The following is a 17,344-nucleotide window of genomic DNA, read 5'->3' as shown; positions in this document are numbered from 1 at the left end:
GTAGGGGGAAATTATGGTGTGTTTTGGCACCAATTCTTCCTATATCTGTGATAAACTCTAGTGAACAGGTATGGGATCCATTATCAGTAAACCTGTTATCCAGAAGGCTCAGAATTACATGAAGTCCATCTACCATCGACTCCATTGTTTTCATTTATGATGTAGTTTTTATTTCTAAATTACACTGTTTAGAATAATTCACTCTACAATATAAAATTTCATTCCTGAACAAGTAAGTGTATTTTTTTAGTTGTAATATAGTAGTGTAGGCGCCATCTCAGGCCATTTTGCCTGGGCATGTGTTTTCAGAAAGAGCCAGGATGGAATTTCTTTCTGGCAGGCTGTTGTTTCTCCTACTCAATATAACTGAATGTGTTGCAGTGGAACCTGGATTTTACTATTGAGTGCTGTTCTTAGATCTACCAGGGAGCTGTTAACTTGTGTTTGGGAGCTGCTGTCTGGTTACCTTCCCATTGTTCTGTTGTGAGGCTGCTGGGGGGGTGATATCACTCCAACTTGCAGTACAGCAATAAAGAGTGACTGAAGTTTATCAGAGCACAAGTCACATGACTGGGGGCAGTTGGAATACTGACAATATGTAAGGGCAAATAAGTTCTTGAGCTGTATTAAAAGGGGTTCACAGCAGGAAGCAGTCATTCTTCCTCTTTATAGAGCACTGGTAAGGCCCCATCTAGAATATGCCGTACAGTTTTGGTCTCCATCTCTCAAACAGGACATTATTGTATTGGAGAAGGTCCAGAGAAGGGCAACTAAGCTGGTAAAAGGCATTGAAAATCTTAGCTATGAGGAAAGACTGGCCAAATTAGGGATGTTCATGTTGGAGAAGAGACACTTAAGGGGTGATATGATAACTATGTATAAATATATAAGGGGATCATATAATAATCTTGCTAATGATTTATTTACCAGTAGGTCTTTCCAGCTGACACAACGTCACCCATTCCGATTAGAAGAAAAGAGGTTCCGCCTAAATATTCGGAAGGGTTTTTTTACAGTGAGAGCTGTGAAGATGTGGAATTCTCTCCCTGAATCAGTGGTACAGGCTGATACATTAGATAGCTTTAAGAAGGGGTTGGATGGCTTTTTAGCAAGTGAGGGAATACAGGGATATGGGAGATAGCTCATAGTACAAGTTGATCCAGGGACTGGTCCATTGCAGATGGTTTGTTTTGCCTTCCTCTGGATCAACTGGCAGTTAGGCAGGTTAAAAAAAAAAAGTCAAAAAGTTGAACTTGATGGACGTGTGTCTTTTTTCAACCTAACTTACTATGTTACTATGTTACTTGTAGAAGCAATCGAAAGACCTATTATATATATCCACTGTTCTGCTCCCTTTGAGGTGATCAAAAGCCAATGCCCCCACACACAGATACTACCACCAAGAACAGTGTCTGCTATGATGGGCAATTGCAAAACAAAAAAAAAGGAGGTATTGGGGATATGAGTGGGGCAACAACAGGAAAACGCTGGGACCTCTGAGCTATGGACTATCTACATTTAGCTTCCCCAATCTTTCACTTTGATATATAACATATGCAAAGCATCGCAATAGTCATGCTATATTCATCAAGTGAACTATAACAAGCTGATGGACAAACTATGGGAAGCATAGGGTGGCGACCCTGCAGGTCTAGCATTGATCGTGCATGGTGTTTTTATATTATATTATAATGTATTAATACATTTAATGTTTGCATGATCTAGTGCACCATAGAAAAAATCCTGAAGGTTGTCAATTTATTGAACTGAGTGCCGCTAGTTGGATCTTTGGTTTCTTTCTTTCAAATATTTAAATTTAAATGTCACTAATGTCAATGGAAAGTGACCAACGGCATGTAGCAAACAAAGGACCCAGTGTGATACTGCCCGTAAGTTGCATGTTTGGTACACTAGTGAGAAAATATTGAAACGTACAGTAAATTTTTCCTTTTTTTTCCTCTTTCATTCTCTCTTGAAGTCCAACAACAAGCACTCCTACGTACAAATCCAAATATGTGTAAGGAATGTTCTGCGCACACAGCAAACTGTAAACCAACAACAAAACAAAGAACAAGGCAAAGCCCCAGGAGCTAGAGAGAAAAACAGTACTATGTTTAGCTATGAATACTATTTTCAGCGGTATACATAGTTAATGGAGCCATACAGTACTCATTACCTTCATACCTTTGTTGTGGGCTTCACCTTTTTTCTTTTTAATTGTATTGTGCTACTTTCAATAGTGTTTTCTTAGCAATAATGCAGTGATCACACTACAGATATATATATATACTGTATATACTCAGTTGCTCTAAATAACTAGCCGAATGGAGGTTAAACACTCTATGTCCCCTGGCAAGTGTGATATTTCCTTTTCTTCCACAAAAAGAACATAAGAAGCTTCATTCTACTTTTCTTTTTTAGGAGAATGGAAAAAAAAACAAATAAAGAATCTGAAAAATGCCTGCTGGTTGATCAAGGGCAATTTTTATGCCGTGGTTCTTAAGAGGTCAGAACACTCAGTGTGCAATATCCTTGAAAATCAATTCAAATAAGAATAATAAGAATTCACTTTTGGGGTTCATTCACTCTTTCTAGGTCAACACGTGGTCAGGCCTCACCTTATCTCAAAATATGGCTAACCATCCTAAGAAAACATGGTTATACAAGTCACCCTGCTATAGTTATAGCTCTATACAATTAAAACAAATATTACTGGGCTTGACATCCTTTCAACTAGAGTCCTGCGTGGAACCAATTTCTAAGACCCAGACCGGACCCGAACCGCAACCCACATAGTTACCCACTGTGATCTGCTGCCCGACCCTGAAATTGGCTAAGGAAAGGCTATTGGAAATTCTTGCTTTTACATTTGTGATACAATCAATGTATTATGTGCTTTGCTGATCTTTCACAAGTACAAGGCTGTCATTACTAATGTCAGGCCTGGGACAAAACAGTATTTGTAGGGTCTCATTAGTACTGTCGCATCAATAGTCTTTCAGTTTCTTGTCATATAACAACACATACCTGTTAGGAGTTGGCAGATTTCGAACCCTTGTCTGCAGGGCATTTGGATAATGCACTTTTCTGTTGAGCCACCAGGGTCTTTTGGTGCTTAATGCTAATAATCCAAGTAACCATCTCTTTGTTGTTTTCTCAGTCGCCACCTCTAATCTTGTTACGGCCGGGTGCTAACAATCTTGCCATTAAGACCCTATATAAGCCAGTGCCTGCATCCCAGCTATTGCTGCATCAGTGTCTCATGTCTGTGTTCTAGTCCCCTTTGTGCCTGAATTCCGGATTTGCCTTGTTCCCGATTTGCCCTGTTCCTGTTTGTACCTTGGTCTTGTTAATCCCTTGCTCCTGCTACCCAGCCTTTATTCTGCTCTCCTGGTTTTGACCTCTGGCCTGTTCCACGGACTTGTATTGCCTGCCGCCTGCCAAAGACCTCTCACCTCTTTACACAAACTCGCGTTCAGCCTGCCCCCTGACCTCTGCCTTGTTATACGGACTTGTCTTCTGGTTATATTATTCATCTTTGTCATCTGTTTAAGTTCCTCATTAAATCTAATTCTGAGTGCATTATGTATTTCTGGTTCTTCTAAACACCAAACATGGAGACATAATGTTACCAAGCACTAGGGCTCTTACATGCCAGCCACTCTCCTGTAGTCCAGCTTGACAGTATCACCCTCAGACAGCCTTTAAATCTTGGCCAATGGAATGAGTTGCATTGGTACAGAAACTGAAGCGCTGGAATACAGGTAACACTTAAAGGAGAACTAACCCCCCCCCACAAAAGTCCCATCTAAAGCCATCAAATGAGCTCCCTCTCTGCTCCCTCCCCGCAGAGTCTATTTCAATTAACAGTGCCTCTCATAGTAGAGCTGACCTATACAAGCAGAAATGCTCAGTGGAGCTGGCAGGAGCCATCTTCTGTGCTCTTTTCCGATCAGTTCAGCGACACAGAGCTTACCGGCGAATGTGCAGTTGAAGGTAATCGGGGGGAGGGCAAAATCAGATAACTCAAATATGCTGGCTGATTTAAATCCTACGACTTGCAGTAGCCTCCTCTCTTTATTCAGAAGTGTTGATTCAGAAGCGGCGCAAACAGAGTTTGGTGGATTTCGGCTCAAAATGCAGAGACTCACAGGGACTCAGACTCTGCAGATTTTGGTGAATAACCATGAGTCTCTGCATTTTGAGTCGAAATCCAACAAAGTCAGTTTGTGCTGCTTCCAATTCAACACTTCTGAATGACTTTGGATAAGGTTAAGTTAACTATTAAGAGCAACCAGACAAATAAGCCTCCTTGTTCATTATAATTTATCTGCCTTTCACTGAACATGTTCTGTAAAATAAAGCTCTCTTAAAGTGGACACAAAGTGGACACAAAAATCTATATAATAAAAGTCCTTTTCAAATTAAATATGAAATCCAATTTTTATTTTTTATTAAAGCATTTATAGCTGTTGTAAGCTCAGTTAAACATCTCAGCTGTCAATCAAATATTGTCTGCCCAGCCTCTATGCCTTAGGCATAGAGGCGGGCAGACAATTACTTTCACTTTCCATTCAGCACTTCCTAGATGTCACTGCTCTCCCCACATTCCCCAGTTCTCTTCACCATTTAATTGTGTAACCAGGGCATGGGGATGGACATCAGGTCCCCCATTCTGGTGCACAAACAAGATTCTGAGATGATACAAGGCTTGTCTTTATAACAGTGTCCACAAAATGGCTCCTGCCTGCTTGCTATAATTATGAATTCCCAGACTGAAGGAAGCAAGATTCAAATAATTTATACAGTGTGATTAAAGTTAATTTTGCTTGACTAATGTGATAAAATAGGATTTTGAATATTTTTTGAGGGTAACAGGTCCCCTTTAAAGACCAGATTTCTGAAATGCTTAGGTATCCATTAGATCCTTCCTTTGCCTCTAATGATCATCCCTCACTTTTCTGATATATTTATCCTCTTCTACCCTCCCTATCTCTGCTCTTCCCTTTCTGGATGCCTCATCACTATTTTCCTATTACTCCTTAGCTGCCCATTATACAGGACTGTCTGTTTTCATCACCATTATCTGCATTACTCTGGTTCTTTTTTTATGTCTTAGGCATCCCCTGCACTCAAGGAATTTGCAGTCATTTGCAATGCAAGTCTAAGCTGCCCGGCTAATTGGGGAGAACCTCCAAGCCCTATTAATCCCAGTAAGATATTTACACCAGCCTGTTCTTCTGTCCTCCCAGTATTATTTTCCTTCCTGTGACCTTCTTGTTTCTTTTGTACCCTCTGATGGAATTTTTGTGTGTAACTGGTAGAGTTTGCTTAAGACCATAAACTACTGGCCCTTCCCAGCTATTATACTGATAAGGACATTATACATAGAGATTGCTCCAATGTTGGCATTCCACAAAACACTCTTTTATTTAGAGATGGATTGGCATCCTTAAACAAATAAAGCCATTAGCAAAAAAATGTGGCCACTCTGGAATTGCAATACATTCCTTCCTTGTGGAATCTAAATGGGATTTGTTGTTCCTGAATCTCTGATCAGAATAAGGGAAATTGTATTCTTCGGTGTCCAGCAATGTCCAACAGAGTTTGGTCTGGTAAATAGGTGGATGTCTTCTAGAGCAGTGGTCCCTAATCAGTGGCTCATGAAATACATGTTGCTCACCAACCCCTTGGATATTGCTCCCAGTGGCCTCAAAGCAGGTGCTTATTTTTGGATTTCTGGCTTAAAAGCTTGAAGCTTTGGTTGCATAAAATCAAGGTGTACAGCCAAGCAGAGCACCCTGTAGGTTGCCAGTCCACTTACAAGATAACAAATAGATAATCACAGCCCATATATGTCACCCCAGAAACTTTTCTCATGCTTGTGTTGCTCCCCAACTCTAGAGAGTGTGTGTGAATCACTGATGGATGGGTTGGTTTGGGTGTTATGGAAACTTTGTGATGTCCCTTATGATTTTGTACTGCTATCAAGTCTATCGCTCATGTGTGGTGCAACTCACCTGTGACTCTTCTTCTCTCCATTGCCATGGGCAGAAAATTAAAAAAGCCCCTTCTACATTCCCTCTACAAAAAGCCCATATTGCTCAGGCAATGAAAAATACATTGTTTCCCTGTGAATTCCTCAGCTGGCAACCAATCATATCAGGTTAACTGGCCATTCGTTTTTATTGCAGAATACACCAAAAAGAGCCAACTTTATATCATTAACTGCATTGGACAGATTTATCTCCTATGGGATGAATGAATGTAATCAAAACAGTGCAAAACAAGCCACTTTGTTGGTTTGTTTGCAATGGCTTTACATGCAAAATGTATAAGGGCCCAAAAAAGCATGCCCCTTATTGTTTATGCAAAAAGCACATCTGTCCAGGTCTGGCTCTGCTTGATAAAAAGTTCGGTGCAATGGTCAGAGCCAGAGACCAGGTGCAAGCCAGTCATCACCTTCTGCCTAGTATAGGGCAGGTATTAAAGGGGTAGTTCACCTTTATATTCACTTTTTGGGGCAGATTTACTAAAGGGTGACGTGGCGAAAATTCGCCAGCGTTACTGCCCACAGGGGCATCACCGGTTTACTAATGGGCACAGGCACCTATTCGCTAGTGAAAGACATAAGCGCTAGCGATCATTCACACTCTATTGCCAGACCACAATTCGCTCTGGCGAATGGATGTTACTCAGCAAATTCACTAAAATTCGGATTTTACTGAACGTTACCTCTTTTGCCAGACTTGCCATCACCAGCTCAGACCAGGCGAAGGGCACTGCAGTGCATAGATCTTCCTCAATCTTCTGTTACTTACATCATATACTGAGTGGAAAAAGCATCAAAGTTCGAAAAACGCCAGCGTCTTTTCCTTTTTTCAGAGTGATAGCCTGCAAAAGTCCTTAAAAAATTATTTTGGGTAACCGGTTTCCCCCATACATTTTCTAACATATGGAAGATTAACTATACAGTGGGCTCAAGTGTAGGGCATTATAATAATTTTAATGTATTTATTAAGGTTTATTAAGGTTCCCTGGACATGTGTAATTAAAAGTGGAAATGTAATGTATTTGCTGCAACATATAACATAAAGACGTGCATTCAACTTTAAATTTCCCGCGAAATGCAAACTAACCTGAGCAAAAGGTCTCTAACGAAAATGAACACTAGCACATCTTCGCTTTGAATTGCTGGTATTGCCTAAGTAATGCTAGCAAAAAGTTGCTATCGTTCAGCGGCCACGACAAAACTCCACATTTTAGTGAATAAGCATTATCTCTGAGCAAATTTTCGCCTGGTGAAGTGTAGCGATTGGTGGCGACTTTTCACCGGTTAGTGAATCTGCCCCTTTGTGTCTTTCCTTCTTCTTTAAAAGGGGCAGTGTGTCCTTTATATATGGATACCTTATTAAGCCTGCCCCTCTATGGAATCTTGCAATATGGCTTAAGTGAAGCTCTCCATAAAACAAATGTTTTTGCTAATGGCCATTAGACTTGGCAGAATAACTTTCCTAATTCACCATTCACTGCCAGTGAAGCCTGTAATAAATGATGCTGCAATGATATGTGGGACCTTGTAGCCCTTGGGTTGTTCATATACATCTAAAGTGAGAGGCAGGAGAAGATATATTTCTTTTTTTCTGCTTGAGCAGTTACAATGGGGATACAATTCCTGGAATGTTTAGTTAGTTCTGGGCTTGGTATTTTAATTACGTTCAAAGTGGAATGCAGACAAACAAGGGGAATAAATACCTGTCGGGCTATAAAGATAAAGCTTCTCCCTTCTCCAAACACCTGCTCCACCAGGGTAAAACTCCAGTTTTAAAGTGGAAGTAGAACAAATCGGTTTATTGCACAGTTTGCCAATTATGCTTTAAAACAAGGACAATCTACCACTGAGAAGTGCTTTACAGTTTATTTTCTAAAAATATTATTATCTGTAATTAATGCCTAGGCTGTACAACACAGGGAAGCAGTAGCAGCCTTAATCCATAGACTTGTGTGAAACATCACCTAATGGTGGCAACTTCTCATGAAAATGGTGCAATAGTGTGTTAACAAATCTCTTGGAGATGGGAGTACCCTTGTTTCATTTGTTATATTTATCATTAAATCCATACATGATAAGTATAAGGTCTGAGGCAGTCCATTTCCATGTGGGCCAACAGAGAGGCTGATCAGATCTGACAGTTGGTTGCATGTGGGATGATTGATTAGATTATACAGGATTATGGGCTCCATTTGGCTGATGACCCAATGCATGTGCTGAGGACGTTTGTCAGCCAACACATTATTAGTTCTATTGAGCTTTCACTGGATTTCTTTGAAAACAAGCAAAACCACTTACAAAGAAGCAGGTCCCAAGCAATGAGGTTAAACTCCACCTAACAGAGGATGTTCAACCTGTTGTTGGACCACAAACTCAAGCACCTCCATGACATTTTTCAACGGGTGTTTAGTTCACAGGTGTTGGTCGGTCCTTACTAATATAAATGCTTAGAAAACTCTTAAGGTGGCTATATACAGGGCAATAAAAGCTGCCAACTTTTGGCAGTGATGGAACCTTCCAACAGGTTTCCCTCACCAATATCTGGCTGAAAAATTGAGCGCATATCGACTGGACAGGTTTAAAAATCCTGTTGGAGAAAGGACCGAATGGGCTTATTGATCCTCTCTCCAACAGCCTGTGCCCTAGGGCCCAATAATCGGATCATCCAGATATTTCCCACCTCGAGATGGACTGGTGAAAGATCTGCTCCTTTGGTGACCTTGACAAACGAGTGGATCTTTTAATGTACGGCCAACTTTACTGACTCTCTACAGAGAACAGATTCTTTACAATATGGCCACCATTGAATTAATATGCACCCCTGCTCACTTTAGCACTTTGTATTCCATGGTGTGTAAGTAGTCACAATGAGCAGTGCAGCAGAAAACTTGAAAAGCGATGGCAGGAGGGAGCAGGGGAGTTTAGCGGCTGTAGGCTGGTTATATCCCAGGGCCTACAGCAACATTACTAGACACTTCGTAACATGTAATGGGGGTGATATAGATTTCTTCTCCATTCAAGGGATAGAGAGAGTAAGGTTGGGAGTGAGAGGAGGTGACCATTTAAGACTCTTAGAAAGGAGAGAGGTGTTTTGGATTTTCCATTTAGGGACACATTTGCCCTTAGGACTCAATTATGAGTTTGACGTTACCTGCTATATTTGAATTAGACAAGAACAGAGATTCGCTGCAATTATTTGCAATACCTTTATTAGGAAAAAAAAATTAATAAATAAATCCATTGACGGCTTTTATAGTCAATAATATTTGCAAAGTAATTGATGTTTGATAACTTTATACATTTTTTATATAACATGCTGTACAAGAATTTAATTAATGTTGTTAAAATGAATATGTCACTTTAACTTATAACTAATGATACATGGGATAAGATACGAATGCCCCACAGTGGAAGCTTTGTGTTTATATCAAGAGAATAGGGTTAATCCCCACTGAATGCCAATTGTTTTTTAAGTAAAATGGGAGGGGTTAACAAGGTGTAAATATCGGTTGGAATATGCTTTCAATAGAGACACCTATGACTAAGTGCCGGAGGGTACGAAACGTGTAAGGTGGGCCATGTGGGGTCAGTATGTATCGTAATTTTAATGCAACTTAAATAAATATTTTGTTTTAACTAATGAAAAGCCTTGGGACATATATCTTTGATATAATTTATTGCTTGTTGATTGCCTATGGAACTGGGGCAAGTCCCTTTGGCTTGATGGAGGACATACAGAAATCAGATATGGATTCCCGATTAAATATTGATATATGGTTATATCCCAGGGCCTGACAAGAATGAAAATGGTGATAACTGAGAGGCTGATAGAGGCCGGAAGCAGACAGCACATAAACTACTGGGCAGATTAAGCAGGTGAGGATTTTGGAGATTAGCTGTTTATGATGCAATTCCCAGCAAGAATGCTGACCACATTGTTAAAATTATTACTGGGACTGGAAAGCCAGTAGAAGGAGGCAGGCAGGTGACTGAATACAGCCTTATTCTCCCCATGTCAATTTGGACACTATATAATATTGTATAACTGATGGACTAATCCCACTGTTTTAGCAGGGGAGAAATATAAGTGATACATACCTCCCAACATTTAAAAAACGGTAAGAGAGAAAAAGAGTTTTTTGACCACACCAATTTTATGGCCACACCCCCTAATTACCATGTCCATTTTACAAAATTTGGCAGGTTATGAAAGTTGGAACACATTTCTGGGAGTTTTTGGGTCATGTTTTATGTGTCATAACAGTTTTGCTAATGAAGTTGAAAGTATCCTTTAAGCTGCGAGTCTCAGTTCTCCCAAGAGACTTACTTAAATAGTTACAATTGTATCTTTGCTTATTGTAAATTTTTACAAATGTATCTAAGTGCAGGTTCTGAGTGTGTTGGGCTCTCTGTCAAAAAAGCCTCTTATTTTAATTAAGTTTCAGAAACGTTGTATCTTTTTCTGGTGTCAGTACAGGAAATCAAAGAGAAACTCCAGACTTTTTAATAAAAAACCAGGACTGTGGGCTGATCTGTCAAAATCGGGACTGTCACGCAGAAAACGGGGCAGTTGGGATGTATGGTGATAGTTTAAAAAACAAGAAATCAGGTCTGAAGCATCATAATTACAATCCAGGTATACACTGAAACCTTGACCAATTACAAAATAGCCTATGTCCTGCTGCCTTAAACCCTTCCCCCCCCCCAGCACTTTTTTACTGTTTGATGAAGTGATCAGATAATGTGCCTCTTGTCTATTCCGCCGGCTATAATGAAAAGTCGCCTGCGGCATGGCACACGCTAAGTGAGGCAACTTAATAATGAAATCAAATCAAGGATCCCTAGGAGGAGCCAAATACATTTTTGAAGTATTTCCAGTAACGATTATCATTGGGCTGATCATGCCCATAACTGACTTACATTTATACATCATTACAAGGAGTTGTATTCAATATTTACTTATCATTTGTCACTCCACCTACTAAATTATTTTGTAAATATATCAATATAAATACAGCAAGCTGGCTGACAGAGCTCTTCATACAAAGACTCCAGTTGTTCTCCACTTCCCTCCATATAGCCCAGAGAGTACATAGCAAATACAATCTGTTGTGACTGAATTCACACAAATGAGCCCCAATGTCAAAGTTACCAGATTTGCAACACACAGTGATGCAGAGTATGCTCAATGACAGTAATAGAGCTCAATGGTCATGGTCATGTAGAGCAAAACAGCCTCAAAGGCCATGCCCATCCACAGCAGATAATGCACCAAAGAGCAGGCTCACCTACAGCAAAACAGTATCAAAGGGCATGCCTATCCACAAAATAAAACTCACCAAAAAATGCTCCAAACAGCATGTTTATCCACAGTAGATAATACAGCAAAGAGCATGCTCACCTACAGCAAAGCAAACTCAAAGGGCATGGTCATCCACAACAAAAAGCAAGCTCAATCAATAGCAAAAAAACGCATCACATAATTTGCATATCCAAAGTTGGAAAAAAAACACTTTTGAACTTGGTTATTCGGTGGAGAAGAGGTCCCGATTTTTGTGTGTATACAGACGCAAGCTGCATTTGCAACAAATGCACAAAAATGAGCATTGTGTACAGGCAAAGAGCACTGCAAAGCTTGCTTATCCAGTCTCGGACTGGGATGCCATGGGCTCACCAGAAAACCTCAGGCTGAGGGCCAACTTTCCAAACTATTATTCCTCCTCTACTCACTCAACCTCTTTATTCTCCTAGTCTCTTTTCTCTACATACTAAACTCTATTCTTCCATTAGTAAGCCTCTTTGTTCCCATAAAGAAATAGGGAATGACCATGAAATAGGTCAAATGGTTAGACGCAAGAGATCCACTGATACCTGGGCCCACCGGGAGTTATCCTGGTATCCCGGCGGACCAGTCCAACACTGTGCTTATCCATGCACACTCTCAACTAATAGTATAGTACAGCATTCATGTAAAAAAGAAAGTAAACCAGTGTTTTCCAGCATGTAGCCTTGAGTAACTGAACTACAACTACAGGGGTGCTAGGAGTTCATGTTAGAGAACAACTGGATGATCAGACGTTGGACATTCCTAGTAATACAAATATTGAACTATCATCATACAATGTGATAAAAGGTATTGTAGCCAGGAGGGTCTCTGATGCTGCAAACTCATGGGAAATGTCATCACTGCCCTGGACAACAGCTGTGCAGACTTTGTGGTCAGCCCCATATTACCATGCATTGTTGTTCTGCTAAGTGTATAGCAACATACACACTGGTGTAACTAGATAATACTGGGCCCACAGCAAATTGTTTTTCAGGCCCCCAAAATGTCTAGAGGTTGACTTGTTTTACCAACATTTATTGAGCTTGTATATGAATTAGGGCCTCGTGGGGCCCCTATACCTCCTGGCCCCCCTGCAGCTGCAGGGTCTGCTTCCTCTATAGTTACACCTCTGAACATACAGCAATCACACACTAATATAGAGTGAGCAGGGCCGCCATCAGAAACCGCAGGGCCCCATACGAAAAAATTTCCTGGGCCCCCTGGGCTGCGCCCACCACAAGCCACACCTACGGATCTGCCCTCCCAACCCCACAGGTCCACCCCCCACCACACACTATGGTTCCCACATGTTAATAAAAATAAAAAAATATTGGTGGTCAGGGCCCCCCCATTGAAAAAAACATTTGTGGTCAGGGCCCCCCATTAAAAAATATTGGTGGCTAGGACCCCACATGGTGAAAAAAATTGGTGGCCAGGCCCCCCTCCCACGTTATAAGAAAATTGGTGGCCCTTAGGGGGGCCCTGCCATGTTACACTTACTTCATTAGTGTGGCCCACCTGCTGTCAGTGAGCTGCCAACTACAGAAGGGAGGAGGGGAGCACAGGTGGCTGCATCTTCTTCCAGTGACAGCATTTTCCTCTCTTATTGGTCGCAGAATTTCAAGTCCCGGTAAAGCTGCATGGTGATTGGATGAGCTGGAGGAGAAGTTCAAACCTCCAATCCCTGAGCAGCTCAACCGGGACTTAAACTCAGTGACCAATAAGGGGAAGTAATGGACAGAAGATACCTCCCCTTGTCCTCTCGCCCTGCCTTCCCGAAGTCAGCAGTTCTCAGAAAGCCGGGGGCCCGGCTAATCAAGAAAGTGCGGCATGGCCGGACCCCCCTTACCCTCGGGCCCCCAACAACTCTCCCCCCTGTCCCCCCCGATGGCTGCCCTGAGAGTGAGACATCCTTTTATAGCTCACAACACAAGGGCCACTTAACCACCATAGTGCTCTCAGAGAGACCCCAGGAGCTGAAAGGCCTTTCCTCCTGTAGTCACTTCTCTTTCATATTATTAGAAAACCAACCCTAGTGTTTTCAGATGGCAAAATGAGCAGCCCCACATGATAATATCAAAGGGAAACAGTTCGAGGCAGGGCAGGACATTTTGACTGCTGGTCTTTGGGTCAATCATGTGCTCAAATGACGGGGGGTTTCTATCACAAAAACAGAAAGGACCTGCGTTCCATGTACTGTTCATGGGCATATACAGTATTTGTTATATAATTGCATATGTGCAACGTGTAGGTTCCCCCAAAATCTTTACTTGCAGGTCAAACCATCTTTCTCTTTGCAGTATGTCATTTTAATGACTAATTGCTTAAAACTGCATGCTAGTCATATAAATTATGGATACGTGATGATTTATACTGGTAGAATTACGTCAGCATCCCTTGAATTGGTTCCCCTTTTTACTTGCTGGAATTTATTAGCCCTTAGCAGCGGTTGTCTAGGTGCAGGTACCTAGTTAAGTATCTACAGTGCCATAAAACAGAGACAGCAGACCCAGAGGCTGCTGAGTAGCCAGAAGTACTAAGGACCTGGTGGAGACTGGTGCACAATTTCAGTGTAGGTGTGAAAAACAGAATGTCTTCCCCTAAAGTGTGGGGTTTCTGAATTCCCTTTAACAAGTACTTAAATAAAATGAATGATATTATTAGCTCCCCCTGCCCTGCCTTCCACAATATGACTTACCATGGCTCCAGTGGACTCCAAGGGGGTGCAGGCCTGGGTGTACCCCCGAACCCAGGAGTTACACCATTGCTTATGCTCCAGGGTCAGGATGGAAACATACTTTAACTGGTGAAATATTATAAGTTGTATCTTACTACTTGTATAAGCTGCAGTTGTTGCAAGCTATGGTTATGCTGGGAGACGTAGTGAGACAACAGCTGGAGGATCATCTAATCATGATCCAGAATAATTGGGGTCCCCTAGTTTCTATATTTAGGCTACTTTACTGGCTAACTGTTCTTCTTAACCTTAGAACTCCTTTGCAGGAGCCATTACAATGACACCAACGTGATTAGTATTCCCGAGTAATTTCCAAACTCCATTAGAGTTCCACAGTACACCCAAATGTCAGGCATTAATTGCCGGCCTATCCGACTGAGAATGGGTTACTATTTTTGCCTCATTCCAAGTCTTGCAGTCTGGCTCTTGCATTCCCCAAAGTTCTGTGTTTCAGCAGTGAATTCCTCCTGAATCCTCACGTCTCAAACTGATATGCTTGATTTATTTCTGTGTTTATCCTTATCCTAAAGATATCCTCTGGGCCCATATATCAGGAATGGTGGGAGGGATAGGAGCTAAATTTAAGTGCACATTTTTTGTTGTTTTATTGGATTTGACTTTTTTTTACCTTCCTCGGCTCCTGGAAGAAAACAGTACAGTATGGAGCAAATGCCATATACTGTATTAAGTGGACAAACAATACATCTTGAAGTCAGTGCACCATCTACAATAGAATATCTGCTAAGCCGCAGACATGGGACTCTGATAAGAAATCCTAAAAGCAGCCCCCGTTCAGCCTAATTTATAACAAAACATTAAGCTGCCAAACACTTTTTTACTCCACTGGTCTTCAAATGAATAACTAGTAGAGAGGATGAGTGAAGAAACTCAGCATAAACATAAAATATGGTCTTCAAATGAATAACTGGAGAGGATGAGTGAAGAAACTCAGCATAAACATAAAATATTATGGATACTGTTTGTCACACTACAAAATGAATTGCAACAAAATGTATGAAGTTGTCTCTAATGAGCATCTACTGCCGACAAATCAGATCTCCATAACCAGGACATCTCTGCACAGTTATCACCTGACAGGCGTATGCCAATGGGTTCTTTTTCTTCCTTAACCCAATAACTGTATATAATGGATGGTTGTTTATTGGAGATTTACACCTATAGCAGACAAGACCTTTTGACCACCACCGATGTTGTCTGGAGGAAACAGAGGAATGCAGCAGTCAAAAGGCCCCTATTTCTCATATGCAGAGCCATTTTAACGGAGAACTAAAGACTAACTAAAGAAGTAGAGTATAAATGTTGTATATTATGTTTTATGCTTCTGTACCAGCCCAAGGCAACCACAGCCCTTTAGCAGTAAAGATCTGTGTCTCCATAGATGCCACAGTAGCTCCCCATCTTCTTTTCTGCTGATTCACTGCACATGTTCTGTGCTGCTGTCACTTACTGAGCTTAGGGACCCACTCACAATATACAGTACACATAGAATAGAAATGTCACAATATAAGGCTGATTAGTAATTAATACAGATAATTACTACATGGCAGCACAGAAACCAGTGCAATTAGCATCAGAATTTAATAATCAGCCCTGTAGCATCAGCTTATATTACAGACCAACCTCATTTTCTGCTGGATAATTAGTGACGACCCCTAAGCTTAGCTTCTCAACAGCTGCTCAGAGCCCACTGAGCATGTGAGTGTCACAGACACTTTCCAAGATGGTGACCCCCTGTGACAAGTTTGAACTCCTGGATCATTGCTGCTATTGACAAGCTGAAACTTTAGGCTGGTGCAATAAGTTCAGTATATTAAATAAGGCATTTTAGCCACATTCATTTTTAGGGTTTAATTCTCCTTTCAATACATTTTTAATATGATGTAGAGAGTGACATTCTGAAACAATCTGCTACTGGTTTTCATTATTTGTAGCTTGAGTTATTTAACTTTTTATTCAACAGCTCTCCAGTTTGCAATTTCAGCGCAATGGTTGCTGGGGTCAAAATTACCCTAGCAACCATACATTGATTTGAATAAATTAGTAGTAGTAATAAAAAGTAGCAATAGCAATACATGTGTAGCCCATTATTTTATATGGGGTCAGTGTCCCCCATTTGAAAGCTGAAAAGAGTCAAAAGAAGAAGGCAAATAATTCAAAAACTATAAAAAAAAAAAAGGAAGATGTGGAGGACAATTGAAAAGTGACTTAGAGCTGGCCATTTTATAACATACTATTGTTAACTTGGGTGAACCATCCCTTTAAAGGAACAGTAACACCAACAGATGAAATTGTATTAAACACATTAAAACATAATGTTATGTTGGCCTGCACTAGCAAAACTGGTTTGTTTGCTTCAGGAACTTTACTACAGTATATGTATATATAAACAAGCTGCTGGGTAGCTGTGGGGACAAACATTCAAGTTGAAAATGAGAAAAGGCACAGGTTACATAGATGATAACAGATAAGCTCTGTAGTATACAATGGGATTCTTCAGAAATTATCTATCTACTGCAGGGATCTCCAACCTTTTGAACCTGTGAGCAACAACGAGAAGTTAAAGGACTTGGGGAGCAACACCAACATGAAAAATGTTCTTGGGGTGCCAAATAAGGGTTGTGATTGGCCATTTAGTAGCCCCTATGTGGATTGTCAACCTACATTGAGGCTCTGTTTGGCAGTGCACCTGGTTTTTATACAACCAAAACTTGCCTCCAAGCAGTGTCGGACTGGCCCGGGGGGAAACCGGGAAAAAAACCCAGACCCTTAATGGGCCAGACCCCTCTCCCGTCCAGAAAAAAGATTTCTTTAGGCGCCACGCCATCTGCGCATGCGCACAGCAACATTCATACAGAGCCCTGAGCGGCGCCTTTCAAGAAGGAGCGTCGAGCCGCGCCGTCACGCAGGCGTGCAGTGCGCATCACGGTAGGGGGTCGGGGGGCCCTGGACAATAGTCCCGGTGGGTCCGACCCTGCCTCAAAGCCTGGAATTTAAAAATAAGCACCTGCTTTGAGGCCACTGGGATCAACATCCGAGGGGTTGGAGAGCAACATGTTGTTCACGAGCGACTGGTTGGGGATCACTGATCTACTGTGTATCCTGTGCTACATTTTTTATTCATTACTTAAAAACACTTCTATTTTTTGATGTTATTCCTTTAAAAACATGAAACAGAACATTCATGGCTGTGTTTTTCCGCATGAGCACA

The sequence above is a fragment of the Xenopus laevis genome, chromosome 5S (assembly GCF_017654675.1).
Source record: "Xenopus laevis strain J_2021 chromosome 5S, Xenopus_laevis_v10.1, whole genome shotgun sequence".
NCBI classification, from domain to species: domain Eukaryota; kingdom Metazoa; phylum Chordata; class Amphibia; order Anura; family Pipidae; genus Xenopus; species Xenopus laevis.
This window is presented reverse-complemented; position numbering follows the sequence as displayed.